Here is a 9,547-nt window from a genome sequence, read left to right on the forward strand (position 1 = left end):
AACACAAAAACAACAAAAATGATACATGACCTCAAGACAAAATAATAGAAATTTACAATGGTTGCTAAATTACATGCTGTTATCTTCAGCAAAGTTGCTCAGTCCATTAGACATAAGAATGTAAGGTTGATCAAACAATCAAAGACAATAACAAATAAAAATAAATAGTAACAAGAATGAAAATAATTTTTTAAAACATTGGAAATGATATTCTCCTATTATTTTGTTATGAAATTTTGTATTACTTTTTTCCATAAAACAAAAATAATAAAGAAATCTTTCTCTAAAATCTCTTTCAAACAAAGCAAAGTAAAAGTGCCAGCTAGCAGTATCACCCAAGTACTCCAGGAAATAATTAAATACAATGCCTGGAGCCCACAGGCAGCAACTTTAGATGTTGAAAATAGGGGCAAGGTTGAAATAAATTTTAAAGAGAACTCACAGCAAAGGAGGAACTGTTTCTCCTGAGACCTTCTCAGTTTGTACCTTGCTTGGTAAAATCAGGTTAAGGTCCATTAAGTACTAGTACCCCCAAAGTTTCTGCTTTAGAATAGAAAAAATAAGGCACTTACTGTGCTACTTGCTCCTGGGGGAGACCCAGAGCAGGTTGAGGCTTTTAAAGAAATTCCTCTATCTGTGCCCCTAGACTACTTAAAGATAAACATTCTATGGTCATACTTCCTAAATTGTTGTACAGATTCAATGCAATTCCAATTAAAATACCATTAGTATACCTCACAGGTCTAGAGAAAACATTCCTAAAAGTCATCTGGAACCAGAAGAGACAAGGCAGGTGGCATCACAATCCCTGACTTGAAATTATACTACAAAGCTACCGTGATAAAATCAAGATGGTACTGGCAGAAAAACAGACCTCAGGATCAATGGAAAAGCCTAGAAGATAGCCTAGCCAGAATCACAAACACACTCAGCCACCTTATCTTTGACGAAAGGGCCCAACAAATTCATTGGAAGAAAGATAGCTTCTTTAATAATTGGTGCTGCAAAAACTGGCTTTCTACATGCTAAAGACTGAAACTAGACCCATGTCTATCACCATGCACCAAACTCAAGTCAAAATGGATTACAGATCTAAATATTAAAACAGAAACACTAAATCTACTGGAAGAGAAAGCAGGTAAAAATCTTGAAGACATAAAAGTAGGCAGAGAGTTCATGAACAAAAACAAAACTGCACGGAAATACTTCAAAGAATCAACAACTGGGATCTCATCTTACTGAGAAGTTTTTGCACATCTAAAGAAATCACCAGCAGAGTAAAAAGAAAACCCACAAATCAGGAAAAATTCTAACCAACTGTCCCTCGGACAGAGGGTTCCTATCTAGAACATATAAAGAATTTACAAACATCAGCCCTCTCAAAATTCAAAGCCCCAGTACAAAAATGGGCGTCTGAGATGAACACACACTTCTCAGATAAAGACTGAGTGAAACCACTGTGGAAATCAGTTTGGAGACTCCTCAGTAAACTAGGACTAGAAGTCCCATTGAATCCAGCTATTCCCCTTGTAGGTATTTTCCCAGAAGAACTGAAAATATGTAACATCATATCACAGCAATATTTGTGCACCCATGTTTATAGCAGCGCTAGTTGTAATAGCTAAATCATGGAAGCAACCCAAATGCCCAACCACTGAGGGATGGATAAAAAAGTTGTGGTATTTTTACATAATGGAATATTACTCAGCAATAAAGTAAGATAATCTCAAGGCTTTTATAGGAAAATGGACACAACTAAAGACCATACTCATAAGTGAAATAAATCAGGCTCACATGTGTAAACACCATATTGTCTCACTAGTGTAAGAACGTGAAAGAGTGAATAAAATCTAGGAGGTACACTAGACATTGCGAAATGAAAGGAAACTGCTCAAAAGGAAAGAACAACTGCGATGAGGGAAAAGAGAAGAGAAAGAAGGGGGAAAATATGTATATATGTATACCCAGGATAGCTAACATAGTTGTACTACCGATTTCTATTGCTTTATTGAAAGGAACAGTTAATGTTTAATTATTTGATCAATCTTACAGGCCTATATTTGTTTATCTGAGTATCCAATTTGAAGATATCAATATGCAATACAACAACCATTGCTAATTTCCTATCACCTTGTCTGAAATTCTGTATTGCTTGTTTTGTTTTAGTGTATTTTCTAAAATATATATGTGTTTGTCAATATGTTTTCGTTCTTTTATCTTTAAAATCAAAAAAGTAACAAGATAAACATTCTAAACCTTGTATGTCTAAATACCAGCAGCCTCTTCAAAAGGCAGCGATGCAGGCGAGCCGGAGCCGAGCTGCGAGCTGCGGGCACTGCGACGCCGCCCAGCCAGCGCCTTTGATCCGCGGCGCTGCGGGCGGGACGACCCAGCCGGACCCGCTCCCCTCCCCGTCAGCCTGGAGCGGCCGAGCGAGTTGGCGGGGCTGAGCCCGGAGGGAGGAAGGACTGAGGTGTCCCCTCTGCCTGGCGGACTCCGAGGCTGCTGCGGCGCTGGCATTCACGGCGGAGAGGGCTGCCCTAATGGGAGAAGCAGGAGCGGCCGAGGAGCGGGTAGAGGCGGCAAAGGGGTCCAGACCCAGTTCCTGGACCTGCCCTGGAAGAGAAGTATCCAGTAGGGATAAGCTCACCACAGGTACTTAATTAAAAAGTCTGTAAGCTGCAAAAATGGCAGTGGGCCAGCCAAGAACAGCTAGAATTTGAATGCTTGGACAGAAGAAACGAGTACTAATTCCACTAAGGCCTGGAATTGCCTACTGTACAGATAGTCCTGATTAGGCAATATGCAAATGGCCCCAGGAAGCCACCAAACCGATTTTCAGGTTTTACACGACCTGCGACAGAAATTTCCTGAAGTACCTGAAGTTGTTGTATCCAGGTGCATGTTACAGAATAATAATAACCTGGACGCCTGCTGTGCTGTTCTCTCTCAGGAGAGGACAAGGTGTCTTTATGGAGAAGGAGACTTGAAATTTTCAGATGATTCTGGAATTGGTCTACACAACCACGTGACCACGCTCAACTTAGACTTAGAGTCAGAGAATGTTTACCGCCATGGGAGAGAAGGACATAGAATGAATGGAGGTAGGACTCTAAGCACAGCACTACCGACAGACAACTTCAAGGTGGTCCGTCCAATACTGAACTGTTTGAACAGGAGCCAGCTCAGGCTCCTCAAGGCTTTCATGTTTTTGGAACATCCAATCCATCTGGTGCTTCAAATTCAACACCACATCTTGGATTTCACGTTGGCCGCAAAGGAACATCCAACCTTTCTCAACAGACTCCCAAATTGGATCCTCTTCTGAGGCCAGTTACCTGGATGGACTGGCCCCAGAGATTTTTCATTCACTAGATAAGACCTCTCCAGAAATGACAGTTTTTCCTGGACCTCAAATTATTGCCTTTATAGAGAACCAAACTTTGGTAAACCTTCCTCCCCATTTTGTCTATCTGCCTCTTTGTGTCTCTGTGCTAGTTAATATTCCTCATCCTTGCTTTACACTAAGCTCTCAGTCTTGGGTAACCTGTATAAAAGATCAGATGATAGTTCTTGCTCTGAGCTCAGTACCCTTTTACGAAGATTATACTTATGAATGACTTACCTGACTTACCTGTTGGCTGATCCAATGTATTCCTTCCTTATTCTTGTGAAAGATATATGAAATTTGTATAAAAACTAATGGAGGTAATAAGATAGCTGAACTGTCTTATTATTTTCCTTTGTAGACTGGGGCCCCACATGGAGTGTTCATGGGAGAAGGTACAAACTGGGGATGACTGTCCTTCAGGGAGTCTCCAAATCATACAGTCCAGTCCTTTCCAATGAGAAATATCACTTGGCTGGGATGGAGATTCAATCCCCCTATACCCCACTGGTCATAATAAATAAGGAGTACATGAGGATTATATACACAAATATCAGTACTTAAAGTTTAAATCTAATTAGGGTCAATTTAACTTTTCCACCATTGGTGGCTTCCCTTTTCCCCACTTCAATATGGCCTGGCTCAAGGGTAATATTAACTTCCAAAGAGAATGCTGAATAGGGCCAGTATTATTATTTATGACCAGTATTATTATGGGACTGGCTCGGGCCTGCACAGCTCTGTGTTTCTCCGTCATCACAGCTGTTGTTCTTGGGCTCTTTGTGAAGCACCACGACACTCCCACAGTCAAGGCCAATAACAGGACCCTCAGCTACGCCCTGCTCAGCTCCTTCCTCCTGTGCTTCCTCCATGCCTTGCTCTCCATTGGCCGACCCAACACAGCCACCTGCATCCTGCAGCAAATAGCATTTGGACTCGTGTTCACTGTGGCTCTGTCCACTGTCTTAGCCAAAACCATCACTGTGATTCTGGCCTTCAAGGCTAGGAAACCAGGAAGAACAATGAGGCGGTTACTGATAACAGGAGCCTTGAACTTATTCTCTGCGCATTCTGGCCGGGAACTTCCCCTCCCTTTATTGACATAGATGCTCACTGCCTCATTGTTCTTCCTGGTTTCCTAGCCTTGAAGGCCAGAATCACAGTGATGGTTTTGGCCAAGACAGTAGACAGAGCCACATCATCACCATGTGCAACAAGGGCTCCCTTGCTGCCTTCTACTGTGTCCTGTGTCAATGAAGCCAAGCTCCTAACATTCAGCATGGCGGTGTTCTGCAGCTGACCTTCTTTCCCATCTACCAAAGCACCAAGAAAAGGGTTATGGTGGTCATGGAGGTCTTCTCCATTTTGACCTCCAGTGCAGGACTTCTCAGCTGCACATTTGCCCCCAAGTGCTACATTATTCTTGTAAGACCTGATAGGAACTCTTTTAAAGATCTAAAGGACATGAGAGGTCCTGGGGGAAATAGACAATTGTAAAGGCTTACCTTTAAAATGTCTCTCTTGGTTTTTGGACTTTTTAAAATTAATTTTAGATATATATGGTGGTCACACTCACTAGAGGAATTTCATACCTGTACATGATATTCCTTGATTCTTCTTTTTACCCCAACCACTCTCCTCCCTTCAAACCATCTTCCCCTCCTTATTTACAAAAGCTTTGTTTTCATTTTCTTCCTTGCATTTTCTTTTTTTTCCCTTCCCCCCTTGCCCCCTCCCCTATCCCTGCTCCCCTTCCCATTTGAATATTTTCTTCTTATTTCCCACCATCTGTTATACATTTTGGTCCTTATTTACCCTTTCAGTTTCTCCCACTGGAGAAGCAATGTGATATTTAAATAAGTGTATCCGATTTATTTCACTTAAATCTATGGAATCTTTTTTTCTTTTCCCTTCCTTCCTCCCCCTACCCAGTTCCCTTTTCTTTTGAACAATTTCTTCCTATTTTGCAATACCATTTATACACTTTGGTCCTTATTTACATGTTTTCTCTGGTATCTCATACCAGAAAAATGATACAATATTTACACATGTTTGATTTCAATTAAGACTATGGTATCAAGGTGCATCCATTTACCTAGAAATGTCTCAAATTATCTTTCTTTATGTGTGAGTAGTACTCCATTGTATTAAAAAAAACACATCTTTTTATACATTCCTTGCTTGATGGGCATTTGGGCTGTTTCAAGATTTAGCTATTATAAACCATAATGATATAAACATGGGTGCACATATATCGCTGTGGTATGATGTTTTAATTCTTCTGGGAAGATACCCAGAAGGGAAATAGCTGGATCCAGTAGAATCGCTAATCCTTGTTTTTTGAGGACTCTCCATGCTGACTTCCACAGTGTTTGCACCAGTCTACACTCCCACCAACGGTGAAGAAGTGTTCCTTTTTCCCTGTGGTCCTTCCGGCATTTGTTATTGATTGATTTCTTGATGACAGCCACTGTTTGTGGAGTGAAATGGAATCTAAGTATTATCTTAACTTGCATCTCCTGAATGACCAGTGCTGTTGAACATTTTTCATATATTTGCCATTTGTATTTTTCATCTGAGAAATGCATATTCATCTCAGATGCCCATCTTTGGACTGGGTCTTTAAATTTGGGGGTCTAATTTTTTTCAATTCTTTATGTGTTCTAGATATTAGTCCTTTATCTGAGGGACAACTGGCTAAAATTTTTTCCCATTCTGTGAGCTGTCTTTTCACTTTATTGGTAATTTATTTTGCTATGTAAAAGCTTTTTAATGGGGTGAGATCCCAGTTGTTTTTTTTTTAAGTTTTTTTTTATTTTAAAGATAAAAGAACAAAAACACATTAACAAACAGATATAAACAAAACACCCAAACAATAGGAGCAATACAGAATTTCAGACAAGCTTATAGAAAATTAATCATGGTTGTTGTAGTACATAGTTATCTTCAAATTGGTTACTCAACCAACTATAGGCATGTAAGGTTGATCAAACAATTAAACATTAAATGTTCCTTTCAATAAAGCAATAGAAGTTAATAGTACAACTCTTTTAGCTATCCTGTGTGTATAAATATATTTTTTCCCTTCTTTCTCTCTTTCCCTCATCCCAGTTGTTCTTTCCTTTGAGATCCCAGTTGTTGACTCTTTCTAGTATTTTCTATGTGATCAAGGTTTTGTTCATGAAATATTTGCCTATACCTATTGTACTTTGGGTTTTTTAGTATATGTTTATGATACATAGTGATTACATTTGCCAGGTGTGGTGGTAGTGCATGCCTGTAATCCCAGCACATGGTAGGCTGATGCAGGAAGATCGTTGCAAGTTCAAGACCAACCTGGGTTACAGAGTGAGCTCAAGGCCAGCCTGAACTGCATAGCAAGACCTTGTCTCAAAAAGAGAAAAAGACCAAAAAATAAAACTAAAAAAAAAATTTTAAATGATTACATTCATCTTGGGGAAATGCTACCCATAGATATAGCATCCTGACAGTGCATGGTTTCTCTAATATAAGAAACTAAAAATACAGTGAAAGAGCAAAGTAAAAGATGTTAGGAAATGGGGAAGGTAGACTCTGTGGTAATGAGGGAGGGATCTGGAAAACAGAGAAGAGCAGACAGCAAGGGGAGAAAACAGAGGTAGTTTTAGGACATTGCTCCAAAGTATTTCCTCAGTTTACTTTGCAGCATAATAAAGTAGGGGAAAATATTTTATCATTTTAGATCCTCCAGGCTGGGGATTTAGCTCAGCAGCACAGCGCCTGCCTGGCAAGCGCAAGGTCGTGAGTTTGGTTCCCGGTACCGGAAAAAAAAAACCATTTTAGATCCTCCAATGTTGTGAGAGTAATTCTGGAAAACTACACTTAGTCATTTATTGCAATATTATAGAAATGTGAATACTATATCAGTTTAATGACTACTTTAGATTGTTGCTATTGAATTAACTTTGTATATCCTCATTGGCTGCTACTGAAAATATTCATATTTTATAAGATATCTAAGTTTTATATGCATTATAGTGTGTTTTCCCTTGTCTCACTTACACTACATTACTTTATTGCTAGCATTTTAATTTATTTGAAAATTTTCCTGAATAACAGAATTCGTGAGCTAGGTTCAACTTTTCATGTGTGCATACTGTGTTTTCCAAAAGTTCTTGTTAAATCATCACCGTCCATCTCTTCTGAAATGCATCATTATCATGAAACTGATCCTAAAATAATTATTTGAAACAACTTATGGCTATTTCTTCTTCCTTTGCTTTAAGTTTTCCTTCTCTAAATCCATACTTTAAAGAAGAATTTCTTTCTGTCGAGGAGAAATTCAGGTGCATCAGTCAGTGCTTACTAGAGAAACAGATTTAATGAACGGGAGACAAAGACTGGCTTACAATGGCGACCACAGAGTCAGGTGTGTAAGGGTGCAAAAGGGTTGTCTCTATGCTGGAGATCTGGTCCAGTTAATGGCCCTAGGTATGGATCCTATTGGCTCAGACGGTGCAATCTGGTGTTTGACAGCTCTGTCTCTGGTGCAGAGTGGGGCTGAAATATTCTGTTCAGCTCACCCTGAAGTGTTATAGTTGCCTTGGGCTTTGGTACCACACCAAGCTGCACGCTCAGAGATGGGACCCTCCATGGGCTAAATCCAGGGTTCGTTCCACGAAGCACAGCACCCAGCTGAACACAACTCAGTTTATCCTGTGAGCCTCTGTCTGCCATCAGCCTGCTTTCCTCAGTGCTGCTGCAGCAGCTCTCTCCAAAGGTTTCCAAGGTTGTCCAAAAAGCGCTGAATTCCTCCAAACCAAAACCGGTCACTTTCCCCTTCCTGATACAGTGAAATGTTCTTCCCTCTGACTTCTGTTACACAATAAATTATTTGTGAATAACTCTTTTATCAGTGGTGGGAGGATGGAAAAATAGTGATGGCATTTAGCTAGCGCATGTTTTGTGCGTACGTGGCTACACTGCGCTGAATCTGATTAAAATGTGGTCTCAGTCACTTTCCTCATTCCTCAGACACAGTTCTCAGCACCTGCACCTTAAGGGAAGAATCGTTTATCAGACTTTGCAGAGGTTTCAGTCCATAGTTAGCAGGCTCCAAAGCAGGAGGCCTGGTGCGGGAACATAGCAGAGAGTTGCTCCTCACATGGTAAACAGGAAACAGAGAGAGAACAAGGGAGGACCCAGGAGGGAGATAATAAATCCATCCAGGCCATGCCCCAGTGACCCCCATCACAGCAGGCTTAACCTCCCAACACCAAGACAGCTACAAGCCCCCACGATGCAGTTGTCCTCCAAAACCCCTGCCCCTGAGTCCAAAAGGCCATGGGAATACATCTAGATCCAAACCATAACATTTCACTCTGATCCCCCAAAGATTCATCCCAATCACTTTATGCAAAATACATTAACCCATCTCTAAGAGTTGCCAAAGTCCTAACAGATTCAGCACTGCTGAAAAATCCAAGTCCGAAGCCTCCTCTGAGACTTAAAGGAAATTTTCAGCTGTGAGCCCCTATAAAAATAAAAATTAAAATGCTGCTGATCTAAAACGTCGCCGGCTAAGCATTCCTATTCCAAAAGAAAGGAATACAGGAAGAGAAACCAATGCGACAAAAGCAATACTGAAACTCAACAGCGCGAACATTCCTGTAGTTCCATGTGCAGCACCTGGGGCAAGTTGCTGCAATGTGTGCATTCCAAAGGGCCTTTCTGGCTGTGCCCTTAAGACATTGCCAGTGGATGCAGCCCTCGTGGCTCTCTGGGGCTGGGTTTGCTCACTGCTTGTGGCTTTTTCAGATATTCCATGCCCCTGGCTTATTCAGCGTTCTGGAGTCTTCACTGCACGTTTGGCTTCACTCTTCGAGCCTCCTGCACTGCCTCGTCAGAGGTGCACGGCCTGGTCTCCCCGGCCTTCTGGAGTCCGATGGGAAGCCTCACTGCCTCACGACTGCTGCACTCTGCACTGCTGTAAAACCAGCACCACAAGGATGATGCCAAGGTCTGCTGCCAGCTGGAGCAGTAGCCAGGTTCCCTTGAATTGTGGCTGCTCTGCCTTCTGAGTGCCTAAATGTCTGAGCACTTTGTTTTGTTTTGTTTTTGTCTTTTTGAGACAGGGTCTCCCTATGCGGTTCAGGCTGGCCTTCAGCTCATTTTTTTTTT

The sequence above is a fragment of the Chinchilla lanigera genome, unplaced genomic scaffold (assembly GCF_000276665.1).
Source record: "Chinchilla lanigera isolate Chin_1 unplaced genomic scaffold, ChiLan1.0 scaffold00162, whole genome shotgun sequence".
Lineage (NCBI taxonomy): Eukaryota > Metazoa > Chordata > Mammalia > Rodentia > Chinchillidae > Chinchilla > Chinchilla lanigera.